Source organism: Adiantum capillus-veneris, chromosome 18 (genome assembly GCF_014529385.1).
Source record: "Adiantum capillus-veneris isolate H3 chromosome 18, ASM1452938v2, whole genome shotgun sequence".
In the NCBI taxonomy this organism is placed as follows: domain Eukaryota; kingdom Viridiplantae; phylum Streptophyta; class Polypodiopsida; order Polypodiales; family Pteridaceae; genus Adiantum; species Adiantum capillus-veneris.
Window position 1 is genome coordinate 101,585,748 of NC_140948.1, and position 20,429 is coordinate 101,606,176.

Consider the following 20,429-nt stretch of genomic DNA (forward strand, 5'->3'; position numbering starts at 1 on the left):
TAGGACATGAGCGCTACACGGTATGTGATGGCTACTCAGGCTACTTCCAAATTAGCATCGCTGAAGAAGATCAAAAGAAGACAAACTTCATCACACCATGGGGATGTTTTGCTTACAGAGTTATGCCTTTTGGTCTCACTAATGCTCCAGCCACTTTTCAGCGATATGTGACATTTGTTTTTCAGCCATTCTTTGGAAAATCAATCCGTGTTTTTATTGATGACTTTTGTGTCTATAGTTCTCGCTCTCTTCATTTGGAGAAAGTTTATGAAGGTCTAGCTAGGCTACAAGCTTTGGGGGTCCAACTCAATGTGGAGAAATGTCACATTGGTGAAAGCAAGGTTACTCTTCTTGGCCATGTGATCTCGGCCAATGGCATTGAAGCTGACCCAAGCAAGATTCAAGCCTTGCTGGCTTTGACCTCTCCCACCACAACAAAGCAGTTGGTCTCTTTTCTTCAAAAGGTGAGGTATTTGAGTAGGTTCATTCACTTGCTCTCCCAAGTGGTTCTCCCTTTACAACAAGTTACCCATCAAGAGATCTTCACTTGGAGTGAAGAAAATGAACAACAATTCAATGAGGTAAAACAAATTCTAGCTTCACTTCCCACCATAGCACCTCCAAAGTGGGATGAGCCATTTTATGTAAACCCTAGTGTGGGCAATGACACACTTGGGGCAGTATTGATGCAAAAGGATCCTCAAACTTCGTTCATGCGTCCTATCTACTTCTCTAGTCGAATGATGACTCCATCAGAAAAGGGATACACGGCAGTGGAGCACATGGTGCTTGCATTAATGTTTTCTACCACCAAATTTTGCTCTTATTTATTGTCTAGATCATTCATAATCTTAACAATGGAAGAAGTATTTCCTTATGTAATGCAGCACATGGATGTTTCTTTTAGGATTTCCAAATGGCTCACAAGGCTACAAGAGTTTGACTACACAATGCAAGTGGAGAACTCCACAAGGGCCAGTCTAGGAGGTATTCTCACTCATCGCCACTATGAAAAGAAGCTAAAGATAAAGCCAAATGATCAAGATATTAGACCTGTGTTGGAAGCCCCTAAGGTAAAGGAGGCTCACTCTCTTTTCTTTGATGGAGCCTACAAGAGGAAAGTGGACAAAGCTGCAGCAGGCATTGTCATCTTCAACGAGCAAGGGGATAAGGTTTTCTCCATTGGGAATCTCTTGGATTCTCACTCTAACAATGAGGCAGAATATGCAGCCTTAACTCTTGGGTTAGAGTGGTGTGTGACACAGGGCATTCAACGGTTAAATGTATTTGATGATGCCATGCTTTTAATAAAACAAATACAAGGAACTTGGGCTTGTAAAAATCATAGCTTGCTAGGCCATTTGCACAAAGTCAAGGAACTTTTAGGAAAATTTCAAGTTGTACAATTACATCATGTCCCTCGAGCAGAAAATCAAGAAGCAGATGCTCTATCTAGAGAGAAGCTGCAATATGTTTCAGTGGTGGGTGCTATCAAGTTGAAGCTGCCTCTCTTCCAAGGTAGCGATGCTATGCCTGACATCATGAGTTTCTTGGACACAGGAGAGTGTCCTAAGGATCTTACTAAGGGACAAAAGAAGTGGCTTGTGCGCAAGGCAACAAAATACCGCCTTATCAATGACGACCTCTACTGCAAGGGTAAGGATCAAATTCTTAGGCATGTACCTCTCTCTAGAGAGATTTCTGAAATCATTTCAAGTTGCCATGATGGTGTTTGCGGAGGACACTTTGCACTTGACATCACTAGTAGAGAGATTCTACAAGCCGGGTTTGTATGGCCTAGTCTACATAGGGATGTGCATCATTGGTGTAAAACATGCAAGGAATTTCAAAAGGCAGGGGATAGGAGGCTCACATATGAGCCACAGACTCCTATAATCTCATATGGACCATTTGAGAAATGGGGAATTGATGCTATTGGGCCTTTGCCAAGGAGCCAATCAGGTAAATTTTATATCATCATGGGTGTGGACTACATGACCAAGTGGGCTGAAGCAGTTGCCACCACCCGGATTACAGCTAAGGAAGTGGCTAAGTTCGTATTTGAAAACATTTGTTGCCGTTTTGACACTCCTCTTGAAATAATTTCTGATAGGGGACCAAGTTTTAGAGGAGACCTTGTAGGAGAGATAATGGAGAAGTTAGGTATCTCACGACGACACTCAACTCCCTACTACCCACAATGCAATGGTTTGGTGGAAAAGGTAAATGGTATGATGTGCAAGATCATCACTAAACATGTAAACAATCACAAAAGTGATTGGGACAAGCATCTTATGGCTGCACTTTGGGCTTATTGCACTTCATTTCGCACATCCCTTGGGTTCACACCATATCACTTGGTGTTTGGTAAGGAAGCCATTTTACCCATTGAAGTACAATTGGCTAGTCTCAGGGTGCTAGCTGGGCAGGTGGAACGTCCTAATGCTCATCTCCACAACCACATTCTTGATCTAGAGAGGCTTCAACTAGACAGAGAAGATGCTATCAACTATTATGCAGCACAGGCAGAGCAACGTCAACTTACCTTCAACAAGGGACTTAGGGCAAAAGGTCTCAAGAAAGGTATGTTGGTCCTACGGTATGATAAAAGGTTTGACACTAGGAAGGATAAAAAGTTTTCACCCAGATGGGAGGGGCCATTTGTCATTAGAAAGCGCTACGCCAATGGCAGTTACCGATTGATGGATGCAGATGGTAGGCTCCACAAAACACGTGTCAATGGATGGAGGTTGAAGCAATACTTTTTGAGATTTGATCAAACACCTATGATGGAAATCCCGGAGCAGGGAGACTCCTCCACCTCAATTGAAGAAGAATCAAGTACAACGCTAGAGGCATGAATACCTCTAGCCTTAGGGGGAGGGCTAATGAGGCAAGCTTTTCCATGCATGGGAACCCCCCATATATTTTTGCCCTTTTACCAAAATATTTCCTATTATATAAGTTACTTTTGATTTTTTCCTCCTTTTTCATGAATGTTTTAGCCTTTATTAAATAAATAAGACTTATGCTAATCAATCACGATGTAGCATAAATAAGTAAGCTTTCTTTGTTGATCTCTTTTGACCTTAAATATTAAATATATATATTCTAAATTACATTATATATTTTAGTATTTTCTAATATATTTTTCATGTATGTATATTATTCCACCCTACCAAATATTTTATTCACTAGTTTTCATTTTCAAACCTCAACCCCACTTTCAAATTTCAATAATACCTCCATCTAGATGATTGCCAATCTTTTCAAAACTCTAGGTCATGTTTTCATACACATGAAGGAGCTTACACTTGAAGGCAAGAGAGAAGTCCACTCAAAGGGGACCACCAAAAGACCTTTGCAGCCACAAATAATACATTATTTGGATGAATTTTTAAAGTAAAGTTAAAACCCGAATCTGAAGGAGCGTTCAACATGAAAGATGTAGCTCGTGATGTAAACTTTTAGCTCAAAGTTTTTCAAAATTTTTGGAGTTATGAACACGGAGATATGATTTTTATAGTGGACCCCAGTTTTCTCGTGTAATGGTGACACAGGCCATCCCCAATTTTCTTCCCTCTAGAATGGCTATGGTTCTACAAGTCTTCAAACATGATTACAAGAGACAAGGCTCTTTTAATGAGGTATTGGCAAGTCTAGAGTGATGCTATCACCATTTTTGGAGGATCCATCCTCATCAACAACTATCCACCTTTGACAATCTCTCTTGTAAATTTCTTACCTCTCTCTTCTCTCCCTAATAAGCTTAAGTCTAGCCAAAGCTAGACTATTGTAAATATCTCCTATCCTCTACATCCTACCCACATTCTCTCTTCTTCTCTCTCTATTGACTCTGGTATTTTAAATAATGAGGAGACAAGATGGGAGCCACAGTCACATGCACCCCATTTTCCTAGTCACTGAAGTGGGACACTCACCTCAAATCGAAATAGTGCTAAATCCTCCCCTCCTTCCCTAGATAAGGAGGCCATGAGAGCTCACTAAGGGGGAGAGCACACACACACACATACACACACACACACACACACACACACACACCTATCCATACACACTCTTGTGCTACATGCTTGTAGCATGAACCCTAATCACATAATCACAACACCATCATCATCACCATCACCATGCACAAAAGATGAGCACCACACTTCCACACCACTCGTAATTAAGGGTTGAAGGCACAATTTCAAGAAGAAGAAGGGTGGACACACTCATGATATTCCTCGCCATCAACTCCCATCTCTCCATTACGCCTTCTACGATCTTGTTCCCTTCTCATTTTCTTGCCATATGCTACCTATTGTATTCATCTTTTGCAAGCAATCAACACACTCCATCTTGGTGCCATACTTTGTGTCGCTTTGGATACATCTCATTGTGAGTATGGTATATGCTTGTTCCTTGCCATTTTTTTTCTGCTTATGTTAAGGTGTGCGGATTTGCCACCATACACACACACACTCTCTCTCCCTCTCATATTCTTATCATCTTGCTACTTCCATCTTGAGGTGTGCGGATTCGCCACCTTTTGTATGAGAAGTGAGCATACTTGCATGTATCCCTGACCTCATTATCTTCCTTACTACATGCACGAGTAGCGAGCCCATTCTCACTCACTCACCACTCCTCTCACCTTATTCTCTGACCACCCCATTCCACTTTTGGGTGTGGATCTTGAAATTGTTTTCCATGTCATGTTTCATTGTGTATATGTATGCGTCCTAACCGCATATTTTGCTAGGTGGTGCCCCTATTGCGTATCCCCCATGATGAGGCCATTGTGCATAGTCTTGGTGTAGAGGCCACCAGGTCTATTTTTCACTTCCGCCTGTCAGGGCGTGAAAGGAACTTTACCACAAAGCCCACTGAAAGTATACCCTATGACCCAGGGTCCCTAGGGTGCTCTATTTAGGTGTGTGAAAGGAAGTTTACTATGAGGCCCAATAGCTAACCGAAAAGGATACCCTATGGCCCCAGTGCCATATGGTGCCCAATAGGTAGGTGTATGAATGGAAGTTTACCACAAAGCCCATTGAAAGTATACCCTATGACCTTAGGTCCATAGGGTGGTCTATGTTGGTGTGTGAAAGGAAGTTTACCACCACAAGGCCCAATAGCTGACCGAAAAAGATACCCTATGGCCTTAGGGCCATAGGTTGCCCAATAGGTAGGTGTGAAAAATGAAGTTTACCACAAAGCCCAATAGGCGACTGTCCGACAAGAATACCCTATGGCCCTAGATCCATAGGGCTATGGCCCAAGGTGTTTGAAAGGAAGTTTACCACAAGGCCCAAATAGGTGAGCAAAAAGGATACCCTATGGCCCCATGACCATAGTCTACTCTATATAGGTGATCGAGGGGGATACCGTATGGCCCCAAGGCCATAGGGTGCTCTACATAGGTGTGCGAAGAGATGTTTACCACAAGGCCCAATAGGTGACCAAAAAAGATACCATATGGCTCCACGGCCATAGGCTGCTCTATGTAGGTGACCCAAGGGGATACCCTATGGCCCCAAGGCCATAGGGTGCTCTATGTAGGTGTGTGAAGGGACGTTTACCATAAGACCCAATAGGTGACCAAAAAGGATACCCTATATCCCCAGGGCCATACGGTGCGTAATAGGTAGGCGTGTGAAAGGAAGTTTACCACAAATCCCACTGAAAGTACACCCTATGACCCTAGGTCCATAGGGTGCTTTATGTAGATGTGTGAAAGGAAGTTTACTATGAGGCCCAATAGCTGAACGAAAAGGATACCCTATGGCCTTAGGGCCATATGGTTTCCAATAGGTAGGTGTGTGAAAGGAATTTTACCACAAAGCCCATTGAAAGTATACCCTATGACCTTAGGTCAATAGGGTGGTCTATGTAGGTGTGTGAAAGGAAGTTTACCACAAGGCCCAATAGCTGACCGAAAAGGATACCCTATGGCCTTAGGGCCATAGGGTGCCCAATAGGTAGGTGCGCAAAACAAAGTTTACCACAAAGCCCAATAGCTAGGTGACCGACAAGGATACCCTATGTCCCTAGATCCATACGGCTATGGCCCAAGGTGTTTGAAAGGAATTTTACCACAAGGCCCAAGTAGGTGACCTAAAAGGATACCCTATGGCCCTATGGCCATAGGGTGCTTTATGTAAGTTTTCTGAAAAAGGATACCATTTGGCCCAAGGGGCATAGGTTGCTTTATGTAGGTGATCAAAAAAGATACCCTATGGCCCCAGGGCCATAGAGTGCTCTATGTAGGTGTGCGAAAGGCATTACAACATGTAGGTTTCTCTATGAAGGCACCTTAAGGAGACTACATCCACATCCCAAGGCCTTTGGGCCATAGGGTGCTCGATGTAGGTGCAAAAAGGACACCCTACATAGGAGGGAAAAGTGGTTTCTCTACATAGATGCTTCATGGAGATTATATATGTGCATCCTATGGCCCTAGGATTCTACATGAAGGAGAGAAGTTCACCACATAGTCCAATATTTGACCCAAAAGGATACCCTACAGCTTCAAGTCTACAGGTTTTAGGGGTCACAAAGGGATACCCTATGCCCCTAAGAGAATGTGCTGATGTAGCATGCACACTTGTGCACATACTTTTGTCAAATAAGTAATTATGCATAGGAGCTACACAGGAATGGGTAAGTTCAACACATTTTAATGTGCGTTTCAACTTTCATTCGGATATTTTCATGTAAGGTACAAAATGTTTTTAAAAAGGTGTAAAAGGTGCAAGAGAGTGCTCGTAAGCCCACATTGCACATTCAAATATGTAGGTGTTTCATGAGGAGTAGATATACATTCGATGATACAACCTTAAAGGGTGCCCTATGTATTTGTCACAAAGGGAACCACATATACCAATAGATATCAGAAAATGAAACCCTATGGCCTTAGGGTCATAGGTTGCTCCATGTAAGTGCTTCACAAAGAGTATATATGCAGCCTATGGCCCTAGGGTTCTCTATGTAGGTGTGACAAAACATGTTTTTGTGCCCCTCTTTAACTGCAAGTGGGCATTTGTGTCAAACATTTGTGCAATGTTTTTTTAAGGGTTGCAAATTATTTTAGAAAAAATGTTGCCCGTGCCTCATGTGCGAGTGAATGGTCACGTGGCACATTTTTTTTTTAAAGGGACACATAATTTTTTTATAAATGTGTGGTTGTACAACACATGTAGGTGAAAGTGGGTGTCACACATAAGGGGGTATGTACACATTGCACGTTTGAATTTGCAGGTGTCGCACATCCTTGCAATTGTGCATACTTTTTAAAGAAAATGTGCATTTATGCTGCATGTGTAAGAGCACTCATGCCACATAGTCAAATGTGTGCCCATGCCACACATTTTGAATTGGAAGCCTAACAGGTTGTTAAGTATGTAGCCTCAATTGATTTTTGGGCTTTTAAGAGGTATCTATAGGAAGGCGGCCTAGAGAGGGGAGAAAATATCTCCCCTCCTACAAGTGTTTCTCTCTCGCCACTTCTCTCTATCTCTGTATGCTTGCACAGCTGCCTGAAGGATCTTGCAGTTCAATTCAACACATGTTGACGAGAGATTATCAGGATTCCTTCAGAGGATTATCGCCAAAATGGAGAAAGACAGGTCAACAACAATGATAGTATAGGAAGGAGGATTGATTCAGAGAATTGAAATCTCTCTCTCTTTCTCTCTCTCTCTCTCTCTCTCTCTCTCGTCACCTCTCTTTTTTTCTCTTCCTTTTCTCTCTCCCTCTACACTTGGGATGGAGGGAATGCTCTAGCTCTCTCTCTCTCTCTCTCTCTCTCTCTCTCTCTCTCTCTCTCTCTCTCTCTCTCTCTCTCTCTCTCTCTCTCTCTCTCTCTCTCTCTCTCTCTCTCTCTCTCTCTCTCTCTCTCTCTCTCTCTCTCTCTCTCATGTCTCGTCTCTCGCGTGCTCTCCACCTAGGCTCCATCTAATTCTTGGGGGATGATAACAGGGGAGCACAATGCGTGGCTAAATTGTTTTGAAGGCGAATCAACGTCAAATATGCCATTAAAACTCCAAATGTTTATCTAATTTTTTGCGGCAAATTATAAACAATTACTATGAAATGCCACAAATCGTGAGTGAGATGAAGGGTAAATGCCAAAAGTGAGAGAAGCGCACGATAAAGAGAGGGAGCGAGAAAGAGAGAGAGAAGAGAGAGAGAGAGAGAGAGAGAGAGAGAGAGAGAGAGAGAGAGAGAGAGAGAGAGAGAGAGAGAGAGAGAGAGAGAGAGAGAGAAGAGAGAGAGAGAGAGAGAGAGAGAGAGAGAGAGAGAGAGAGAGAGAGAGAGAGAGAGAGAGAGGGAGAGAGAGAGAGGGAGAGAGAGAGGGAGGAGAGAGAGAGAGAGAGAGAGAGAGAGAGAGAGAGAGAGAGAGAGAGAGAGAGAGAGAGAGAGAGAGAGAGAGAGAGAGAGAGAGAGAGAGAGAGAGAGAGAGAGAGAGAGAGAGGCCATACTCATAGGTTTAAAATTTGAAATGGCCCATAGCTCCGAACTTCAAAATTTTCTTAAAAACTAAACATTATCTCTTTCGCTCTCTTTCTGTTTCAGGTGTAACAGAACTGCCGCTCCCCCTTTCTCTGTGTTCTATTGCGCACCAACAGATCCCGCAACTTGGAAGAGAAGAAGATGCTGTGGATGGTCAACAAGAGAAAGAGCCCAAGGAGAAACTTTGCCATGGCTTCTGCTCTCGCCTGATGGGGACGCTCCCTCTTTCTACCGCCCCCTCTTTATTCCTCTCCTCTCTCTCTTTGAACAACCTCCACCCCCTCCATCCCACCCTCTCTCTCTCTCTCTCTCTCTCTCTCTCTCTCTCTCTCTCTCTCTCTCTCTCTCTCTCTCTCTCTCTCTCTCTCTCTCTCTCTCTCTTTCCACTATCTTCCTACAAGTTGCCTCTTCCTCGACATCGAAGCTGCGTTTCATCTGATGTGATTAGTGCCCTGAAGAACGGGCAAGCTTGTCTACCAAAACTGTGATTAGCGCCCTGGGGCAGCTCTATACACGCCACCACACTCTCCCGTCGGTGTGGCTATTTCAGCTCCCCTGACCCATGGATGCAACTCTCTTGTCCCCCCTTCAAGATTATTCTTTTACTGCATTAAAGTTCACACCTCTAGAAATTTAACAAAAACATGGAAATGGCTACCTCAATTTATTCTTGCTTTTCTTTGTATTGTTGATGTTGATGTTGCTGTTGTTGTTGTTATTGTTGCTGCTCTGATTTCCACTCAGGATGTGTCCTTCTCTTCCTGTTTTGTTGCAACCTTCTAGACCCACTTGATTGTGTCTCCAATTTGTGCTAATTGTTCTACTAGCTCACTTCTAGGAATCTCTTTGCTCAATGGATTGGCGTTTTTCCCCAACATGATAAAATATACCCAAAGGCCTTAGGGATATAGGGTTCCTATTAATAGAGATGATACACATTGTCCTTAGGACTAGAGGCTTTTAAGCTAGAGGCTCTATTCTAAGGGCACCTTATCCACCCTATGGCCCTAGCCATAGGGATCCTTCACATAAGCTAAACTCTAAGGCCATAAGGGGCCAAGATAGAGGCTCTACAAGAGGCACCTTAAGGAGCCTTAGGGAACCTTGGCCACCTTATGGCCTTAGAGCCATACGGTTCCTATTATCATAGAGGACACCCTATGGCCCTAGGGCCATAAGGTGCCAATATAGAGGGTCCACAATGATACGGTATGTAGAGAACACAGAGAATACCCTATGTATGTAGAGCCATAAAGTTCCATGATAGAGGCTCCATTGGGGTAGCTTGGCCACCCTATGGCCCTACGGACACATGCTTCAATCTTCACATAGAGTAAATCCTATGCCCTAGGGCCATAGGGTGCCAAGATAGAGGCTCTACAAGGGGGGACCTTAGGCCACCTTGGCCACCCTATGGTCATAATTCCAAAGGGTGTCTATTAACATAGAGGACATCCTATGGCATCAGGCCCATAGGGTGCCATGATAGAGGCTCAAAAAGGACACCTAAGCCACTCCCCACTGGCCCAAGGTAGTGACACCCTATCTCGATTCTCTAGGCTTCATATGAAGCTTCCCACATGGCCCTAGGACCATATGGTTCCTTCTTGACATAGAGTAAACCCTACGACCCTAGGGTCATAGGGTTCCTTCTTCATGCAGACTAAACCTTGTGGCCCTAGGACCATAAGGTGCCAACATAGACACTCTATTGGGGCCCCTTGGCCATCCTAGGCTCTTCACATAAATAAAACCCTAGGGCCATAGGGTTGCAACATAGAGGATCTACAAGAGGTACCTTAGGGCACCTTGACCACCCTATGGGCTTAGGGCCATAGGGTTCTTATTAGCATAGAGGACAACAATGGTCCTAGACCCCTATGGTGCCATAATAAAGAAGACACCCTATGACCCCTCGGCCATAGCTAGGGCCATAGGGTACCAAGATCGATGCTCCACAAAGACACCTAGGCTACCCTATGACTGTATGGCCATGATGGTTCTTTTTGGACATAGAGGGTCCACAAGGACACCTAGGTCACTACATGTCCCTAAGGCCATAGGGTTCCTTCTTCATATGCCCTAGGGCTACAAGGTGCTAAGGTAAAGACTCTTTTGGGGAACCTTGGCCACCTTATGGTCCTAGGGCTACACGGTTCAAAGTTAGAGGCTCTATTGGATATCTTGGCCATCCTATGGCTCTAGGAGCATATGGTTACTTATTGACATAAGAATAAACCCTACGACCCTAGGGTCATAGGGTTCCTTCTGCAAAGACTAAACCTTGTAGCCCTAGGATCATAAGGTACCAAGGTAGACACTCAATTGGGGCACCTTGGCCATCCTAGGCTCTCCACATTAAAAAACCCTAGGACCATAGGGTGCCAACATAGAGGCTCTACAAGAGCTACCTTAGGGCACCTTGATCACCCTATGTCCCTAAGGTCATAGGGTTCATATTAGCTTATCCATGGAAGCTTGGATTGCTAAAGTAAAGCTTCAAAAAAATCATGAGATGGCTCAGGAGTCTAAATGGGCTTCAATTTTAAAGCTACAAGGTGCCAAGGTAAAGACTCTTCTGGGGAACCTTGGCCACCCTATGGTCCTAGGGCTACATGGTGCAAAGTTAGAGGCTCTACTAGATATCTACCCTCTATGTGAAGAAGAAACCCTATGGCCTTAGGGCCATAGGGTGGCCTAGGTGTCCTTATGGAGTCTCTATCTTGTCACCCTCTCAACCTAGGGCCATACGGCGTCCTCTATGCTAATAGAAACCCTATGTCCCTAAGGCCATAGGGTTCCTTTTAACATTGAAGACACACTATGTACCTAGGGTCATAGGTTGGAAAGATAGAGGCTCCATTGGTAGGTCCATACGTGTTCCTTCTTCACATAGAGTAAATCCTATGGCCCTAGGGAAATAGGGTGCCAAGATAGAGGCTCTATAGGGGGGACCTAAGTCCATCATGGTTCTTTTTCACATAGAGGGTTGCCCTATGGCCCCAAGGCCATAGGATACCCTCTATGTGAAGAAGAAGATCCATGGCCAAAGAGCGATATGGCCATAGGAAAAAGGATGGCTTGGGTTTCCCTGTGGAGTACCTTGTGGCCTTGGGGCTATAGGGTTTCTAGATAGCAAACATAGCACTCTATGGCCTTAGGGCCATAGGGTTTCTTGCTAATAAACAAGAACTTTTTGGCCTTATGATTCTAGTACAGAACCCTAGTACATAAGTCTTTGTATGTATTACCTAAGGCAAATTGATCACATTATGGCCTTAGGGCCATAGGGTTCCTTGTTAACGTAAGGAAAGAAGAGAAGAAGGCACCTTATGGCCATAGGACTATAAGATGTTAAGGGCACCTCAGTGACCCATAGGGTGCAAATACAAAGGCCCTTGTTTTAGTTCCCACAGTCCTGTGTGTGTATGTATATGGCACCTTATGGCCTATGGCCATAGGGGTCCTTATTAACATATAGGTGCAAGAAGATGAGATTGTGGTCCTTAGGCATAGAGCAAAGTACCTTATCGTCATAGGACTATAAAGTGTCAATAATAAAGAGGGTACCCTATGCCCCTAGAGAATAAGATGTAAATATAAAAGCCCTTGCTATAGTTCCGGGAGATTTTGTGTGTGGACGTATTTCACACACATGGACATAGGATTTGACCGATAAAGACGAGATTATGACCCAGTGGTCCTTAGCTCTGTACACCTCAACCAGGTGTGCAGAGATTGGTCATGACTAGAGAGTGTGAGGTAGTTTATTGTTTGACCAATAGCATTTTCTTACCCATGTGTGAATATAAAGGTGCAAAAGAATGATCACTCTATGGTACTAGGGACATAGGGTGTCAACATAGAGGCTCTACATGGGCACCTAGGCCACCCAATGGCCTTAGGGCCATTTAGGAGAGTTTTTATGTAGTACAAACTGCTATAGGGTTCCTAGCTAATGTACCAAAAAAAAAGTTATATTGTTATGCTTAGAGAAATATGGCTCAAACCTCTATAAAGAAAGGAATGCCAAAGTCAGTTCATGCAACGGGCTCCACTCCAAGTTTGTGGTATCTAGATTTTCACATACCAAATGGTGGATCTAATGAGAGAGTCCACTTGTTCTTTAAAGATAAAGAGCAGTCTCCCTTCATAGACTGTGGAATTGTCAAGGAGATAAAGAAAGACTGTTTAGATCTTGATATGTCCCTATGTCTTGGTGTAAAAGTACTCAATGGTGATTGCTACTTGCTAAAGCCCACGACCTTTGCTCAAGAATTGCTGAAAGTTAACAATGATGGAGAGACAATGGTAAAACCAAGGTGGATAGAGATCAAAGAGGACACTCCAAGTAAGAATTTTATAGACATGTGCACTGAAGGCTTCAAGAAAGTTAGTCACTATTTAACCAAATTGAGGACAAAGAAAAGTAGAGAAGCAAAAAAATGAAGATATAAGTGAAGCCAAGCAGAATAAGACTCCAAAGGGGAGTGAGGCTCCCTCAATTGGTGATAACACTTGAAATGTGGAGCATGAAAGGTTTTCACTTGTACCTCTAGAGGCTCCAAAAATAATTGAAGCTAGTTTATTTGAAACTCCTTCAATGGCAGTGGTTGCAGACTCAGCCTCAGTAGTTGTGCTTGAGTTAATTCTACAGCCCCAAGAAAAAGATCTTGATGTCTCTAATCCAAAGAATGATGATTGCAAAGATTTAGAGAATGAAGAAATTGACGATCCATTAGATGAAAGTGTTGATGCCATTCTAGAACTTCTACAGAGAACATGTTAAGTTGGCTATTTTCAAATTTCCCATGATATTTAGATCATTGATATTTGGATTGTTGTTTTTCTTTGATTTTATAGCCTTGAACATCGATTTTATAATCTTGGACATAAATTTTGTTTTCTTTTGAAAAATGTTTATGTATGCTTTTGAATTAGAGTATTTTCAAATTAAATGAATTAAATTTAAGTGTGTAAATATTACATGGACATATGGTGGCAAAGAGCACCCTGTGATGATACAATGTTTATTGTAACACATTTTACATTATACCACCTAAGGCTAGGGGTCTTGTTAAAACCCTATCATCATAGGGTACTTCATAGAAGACAAGTCCTATGGTTGTAACATCATAACATTCTTTGTATACATGTTGTAACGTCATGACATTCTTTGTAGACATGCAACCTTATGGCCCTAAGGCCATAGGGTGACAATTATTTGTAGCCTCTGAATAATTTAGAGGAACCCATGATCCTAAGGCTTAGGGTCATAGGGTGGTGTGGCCAGTGGGTGTAAAGCATATGGTTCGTATAGTACCCTATGGCCTTGAGGCCATAGGGTGTTGACTCTAAGAAACATTAAAGAATCCTAATTAGGAGTGGCAAAACGTTTATCCTATAGCCTAAGAGGCTTTAAGTTGTCAAAAAAAGGGATCCAAAGTGTCTTGCTAGTGACCTTATGGTCATAAGGTGTTGATTGTAGAACACACTTCGTAAGTAGCTTGTAGAAGAACATATAACAAATTATGGCCTTAGGATCATAGGGGTCATACACCACAAAAACCATGGTGGAAATACCTTGGCTCTTGTATGTAGAACATGAATCAACATGACCACCCTATGGCCTTGTGGGGCCATAGGGTTCCTTGTTAACACAAATGTCCTTACCTTCAAAAGAGAGCAGCTTATGGTCATAAAAGCTCTACATAGGTACCTAGGTGACCTTATGTACACCTAATGGCCTAAGATCCATTAGGTGTACTATGTAGGTAGTACATACTCTTGTAGGCCGCTTTGGTGACCATAGGGTTTCTAATTAGAGTAGAAAGCACCCTTTAGCCCTAGGGCCATAGGGTGCCAGTATAGATATGCAATATAATGATCCTATGGTCCCAATAGCTCAAAATAGAGCACCTTATGGACATGAGGTACATGTATGTAGTACATATTACTCTTGTAGGGCCATATGGCCCTAGGACTAGATGGTGTCACTATTGAGGTGCAAAAAGATGAGCTTATAGTCCTTAGGTATAAAATTGAGCACCTTATGATCAAAGAACTATAAAATTTCAATATATAGGGAATCCGTATGACCCTAGGGCCATAAGGTTCCTCACTAACATAGAGAGCACTCTATGGCCCTAGGGCCATAGGGTGCTAGTATAGAGCCAATAAGTGAACTTTGCATGTAGTATGTAAAGCATTGCAATTTAATTCTCAAGTATTAATTTTGTCATTCGGAATCTCAATATTATTTTTTAAGCGCATGACTACAAAAATCCATCACGATTGTAGGTATTTCCAAAGCTAAAAGTAGGTGTTGTTTAAACTTGCAGTTCTTCAACAAGATATTGCGATTCACAATGTTTCATGTGAGGTCATTGGTACAAAGGATGCTCAAGCTATTGAACCTATCGAGAAAGAGTATATCGTTCCCCATTTGAAGCAAAGAGCTTCTAAAGATGATGACAAAGAGCTACAAGTTTTTGAAGGTCAACCATTGACAATTCTCCCATGATACATAGATCATTGATATTTTTGTTATTCTTTGATTTTGTAATCTTAAACATTGATTTTGTTTTCTTTTGAAAAATATTCATGTATGCTTGTGAATTAGAGTTTTTTCAAATTTGATGAATTAAATTTAAGTGTGTAAATATCACATGGAGATATGGTGGCAAAGAGCACCATTTAACCATGTGGCCCTAAGATATGTATGCTTGTGAATTAAAGTATTTTCAAAATAGACGAGCTCAATTTAAATGTTTAAATAACACATGGACATATGGTTACAAAGAGAACCCTTTAGTTATGTGACCATAAGATATATGATGTAATATTGTAAGGCTATGTCGTTATAAAATATACTATGTAGCACTTTTAGGTTGTGTGATGATGTGATGTTTATTATGACACATTTTACTTTGTACCACCTTAGGCTAGGGGTCTTGTCAAAGCACCCTATGATCTATGGATCATAGGGTACTTCATAGAAGACAAGTCATATGGCCGTAACATTCTTTGTAGACATGCCACCCTATGACTCTAAGGCCATAGGCTGGCAATCGTATGTATCCTCTGAAGAATTTAGAGGAATCAATGACCCTAAGGCCTAGGGCCATAGGGTGGTGTGATCATTGGGTGAAAAGCATATGGCTCCTATGGTACCTTGTGGCCTCAAGGCCATAGGGTGTTGACTCTAAGAAACATTAAAGAATCATAATTAGGAGTGTCAAATAGTTTAGCCTATATCCTAAGGTGCTTATACATTTTTTGAAGTTGCCATAAAAGGTTGGTTTCCTTATACTCATAAGGTGTTGATTGTTGTCCACACTTTATAAGTAGCTTGTATAAGAACATATAACAAATTATGGACTTAGGATCATAGGGGTCATACATCACAAAAACCAAGGTGTAAATCCCTTGGCTCTTGTATGTAGTACATAAAGCAACATGACCACCCTATGGCCTTGGTGCCATAGAGCTCATTGCTAACATAAATAGCGCCCTATGGCCTTAGGGCCATAGGTTTCTTGTTATCATGAAGAGCACCCATGACCCTAGAGTCCTAGTACATAGGTGAAAAGAAGATGAGCGTATGGTCCTTAGCTTCAAAAGAGAGCACCTTATGGTCATATAGGCTCTACATAGGTACCTAGGGGCACCCTAAGTTCTGAAGGCCATAAAATTTATGTACACCTAATGGCCTAAGAACCATTAGATATACTATGTAGGTAGTACATAATGCTCTTGTAGGTCACTTTGGTGACCATAGGGTTCCTAATTAGCATAGAAAGTAGCGTGTGGCCCTATTGCATAGGGTGCCAATATTGATGTGCAATATAATGAGCCTATGGTCCCAATGGCTCAAATAGTATGTACTACTCTTTTCGGGCCATATGGTTCCTCACTAACATAGAGAGGATCAAATGGCCCTAGGGCCAGAGGGTGCAAAAAGATCAGCCTATATTCCTTAGGCATAAAATTGAGCACATTATGGTCATAGAACTATAGAATGTCAATATAGAGGGCACCGTATGACTCTAGGGCCATAAGGTTCCTCACTAACATAGAGAGAACCCTATGGCCTTAGGGCCATAGGATGCTAGTATAGAGCCATTAAGTGAACTTTTCATGTAGTACATAAACCATTGCAATTTAAGTTTCAGATATTAAATTTATCATTTGGATACTAAGTATTTTTTTCTAAGCACGTGACTACAAAAATCCATCAGGATTGTAGGTATTTCCAAAGCTAAAAATAGGTGTTGTTTAAACTTGCAGTTCTTCAACAAGATATCGTGATTGACAATGTTTCATGTGAGTTCATTGGTACAAAGGATGCTCAAGCTATTGACCAGATTGAAAAAGAGTATATCGCTCCCCATTTGAAGCAAAGAGCTTCTAAAGATGATGAAAAAGAAATACAAGTTTTTGAAGGTCAACCATTGCAATTGTTGGGGAGAAATTTGAGTGATATAATGGAAGTGGAAGATGATGCAAGTTCCAGAACATATAGAAGGACACAAGAAGAATCTGCTAAAAACATTTTAGTAGCTCAAGATTTGAGCACTAGAGTGCATGGTGAGCCAAATCTTTCATCCAATGATGGACCAATGCTGACTATAATACTGAGCTTGTGCGGATTTCTCTTAAGGCGTTGTTGACAAAAGTCCAAGAAAATGAAGAGCTTAAATTTCGAACATGAGTATATTGTTTTGCTTCCAAGATGCATTGAGTTTTTAAAGAGTCTCCTAAGCATGTCCAATGTAGGGATATAGTTAGCATCTAATGATACACATGTTATGGACATCATCAAGATTTTAGAGAAGGAAGCTGGAGAAAGGTTTCGATTCTTTATGATTTGGGGGCAAAGCCAATGTCAAGAATGTGTAGAATCAAGAATCACTTGCCCCGAAAATCCTAGAGTAGAGGCACTTTTCAAACCTTTGGCTATTGCATCAACAAAATTTGGGATTGATTTAAAAAGAATGCTTCTTATAGATGATGCACCATTAAAGGGATGCGTTAATCCTGCACTGAATTGTATATTTCCACCATCATTTAAGGTTGATGAGAAGGATAATATCCTTCTTGGGGAGCTACTACCATATACCAAACCTCTACATCATGTCAGCAACATTCGTATGTTTACACGATCTTGTTTGTATGGACAAGCACCCATAGTGCAAGGTCATGAACTTTACAATAATGTATCCAAGGTTGTTACAGAGTGGGAGGAGATAAATTTGGTTTGTTTAGGAAAAACCTATTCTACAGAGAGACTACCAGAAGCTCCTCGTCTTCTTGACGAAGAGAATGGTGCCTCATCTAGCACTACTAGAATTCCCACTCGAAGTCGAGATAAGAAAAGTCTAAGCCTAAGCTTCTTAGTTCACACTTAGGCTCAATTTATTGGTAGCTAAAAAGGAAGGCCTAAGCCTTTTAGGGAAAAGGGTAAATCTTTTCAAACCCCTATGACCTTGAGTACATAAGACAAAAAAGGTTCTCTTTCTAGAATGTACCGCAAAAGTGTCAGATAATCCATTGAGTGCTATGTGTAGAATGTGCTCATTGTTTATTAGACACAATTTGATTTGTGGTTGCATGATCATATGAGTTGGAGTGAAATTGTTCAGATGAGTTATTTGTTATCATTTCAAAATATCAACGTTACAATTGTGTTCTAATATGACCTAGCTACATGTATGCAATATAATCTTGTATCTAATATAATATTTGTATGCAATACATAAGGATTTTGTATGTAGTACACAAAGAAACTTGACCACCTTACGACCTTAGGGCCATAGGGTTCTTTGGTAACATAAAGGTGTCATAAATTCATCAATAACATAAAGAGAACTCTATGGTCATAGGATTATATGGTGTCAATATAGAGGGCACCCTATGACCACTAACATAGGGTAATAGAGTTCCTCACTAACATACATAGCACGCCAGTACAGAGAAATTAGGTGAATTATATATGTAGTATGTAAGGCTCTTATATGTAGAACATAGACCCTTTAGCCTTAAGGCAGTAGGGTTCCTTGTTGAGTACATAAAGATCATGCTATGGCCTTAGGGCCATAAGCTTCCTTGTTACCAAAGAGGTGCAAAAAACATTGAGTGAGTTTTGCATGTACTACATAATGCTCTTGTATGTAGTACATAAGACATCTTGACCACCTATGGCCTTAGGGTCATGAGATTCCTTGGTAACATAAGGGTGAAAAAGATGAGCCTATTTTCATAGGACTATGAAAATAGGACCTAAGGTGTACTACATAATGCTCTTGTATGTAGTACATAAGACATCTTGACCACCTATGGCCTTAGGGTCATAAGATTCCTTGGTAACATAAGGGTGAAAAAGATGAGCCTATTTTCATAGGACTATGACCATAGGACCTAAGGTGCCAATATAGAGAGCACATATCACAGTAGGGCCATATGATCAAAATATAAAGACCCAATGGTTCAAAATAGACCACCTTACGGACATGAGGTGCACGTTATACTTAGTATATAGAGAACACTTTCCACTTAGTATATAGAAAGAAATCAATGTCCCTAGGGCCAGAGAGAATCCATATACAAGTACAGAAAGATGAGCCTATGGTCATAGGGTGCCCATACAAAGGTGCAAAAAGATGAGACTATGGTCATAATCACCTTATGGTCATAAGACTATAAGATATTAATATGGAGGGCACTCTATGACCCTAGGGTCATATGGCACAAATATAAAGGCCCTTGTAGTAGTTATTGTAATTTTGTGTATGGATGTATGTCGCACCTTATGACCTTATAGCCATAGGGTTCCTTCTTAATGTAAAGGTGAAAAAAGATGAGCTTTTGGTCCTAGCCAGAGGGTGTCAGTACATACCCATTAGATACTTTTCATATACTACACTTGGTAACATAAGGATGCAAAAAGATGCATAAGGACCTAGAGTGCAAATATAGAGGACACGCTATGACTGTAGGGCAGCCATAGAATGGAAATGTAAAGGCCCAATGGCTCAAAATAGATCACCTTATGGAAATGAGGTGCACTTTCTATTAGTACATAGAAAACACCCTATGGCCCTCGGACCACAAGGTTCCCAAATATAGGTGAAAAAAGATGAGTCTAAGGTTCTCTAGGAGAGAAGAAGCACCTTATGGCCATATGACTATAAGATGTTAATATAGAGTGCACCCTATGACCCTAGGGCCCTATGGTGAAAACACAAAGGCCCTTGTTGTAGTTCCTGTAGTTTTGTGTGTGGATGTATGTGGCACCGTATGGCCTTACATCCATAGGGCTTCTTCTTAACATAAAGGTGCAAGAAGATGAGCTAGTGGTCCTTAGGTATAGAGAAAAGTACCTTATGGTCATAAGGCTATAAGGTGTCAATAATATAGAGGGCACCCTATGACCCTAGGGCCATAGGGTGTAAATATAAAAGTCCTTGCTATAGTTCTTGCAAATGTGTGTGTGAACATATGTCGTACACATGAACATAGGCTTTGAACAATAATGTTTTAGAGGATTCAAAATCTAAAGAAAGAGAGTTGAAACTTTCTTTTATCTCTAGTGTTCTAATCATGTATCCTAAAGATCAACCCCTAAAACTTTTGGCATTGTATATACTTTTTAAACTTTTTATTTCATGAGAACATATGTGGAATAGCTTGAAAAGTGACAAAGATTTGGATTTATAAGGTGCATCATATTGTGAGGATACTTTTCTTATTTAAATAAAATTGTCAATCTAGTGGTTTAATAATTCTAGAATATATTTATGGTTTCCTTCTTAGTTTTTTTTTTTGGGTGATATAAACTACCAAAATGTTATTCAAGAATGACAACACTACAAAAACGGTGTTTGTTTAACACCCTTTGTCTTGGAGATACCATA

The 20,429-nt window shown here is 41.4% G+C and overlaps 1 protein-coding gene across 5 annotated transcripts in view; it reads right to left on the reverse strand.

Annotated features, from left to right (window-relative positions):
- Positions 1–20,429, reverse strand: part of LOC147436102 (uncharacterized) — a 101,800-nt gene that overhangs the window by 34,374 nt on the left and 46,997 nt on the right. The window contains exon 2 of one of the 5 annotated variants that reach the window (XR_015185157.1): positions 13,068–13,165. The exons of the other annotated variants lie outside the window; for them this stretch is intronic. The gene's annotated coding sequence lies outside the window, so the exon portion shown is untranslated. The remainder of the gene's footprint in view (positions 1–13,067; positions 13,166–20,429) is intronic. 5 annotated transcript variants of the gene reach the window in all.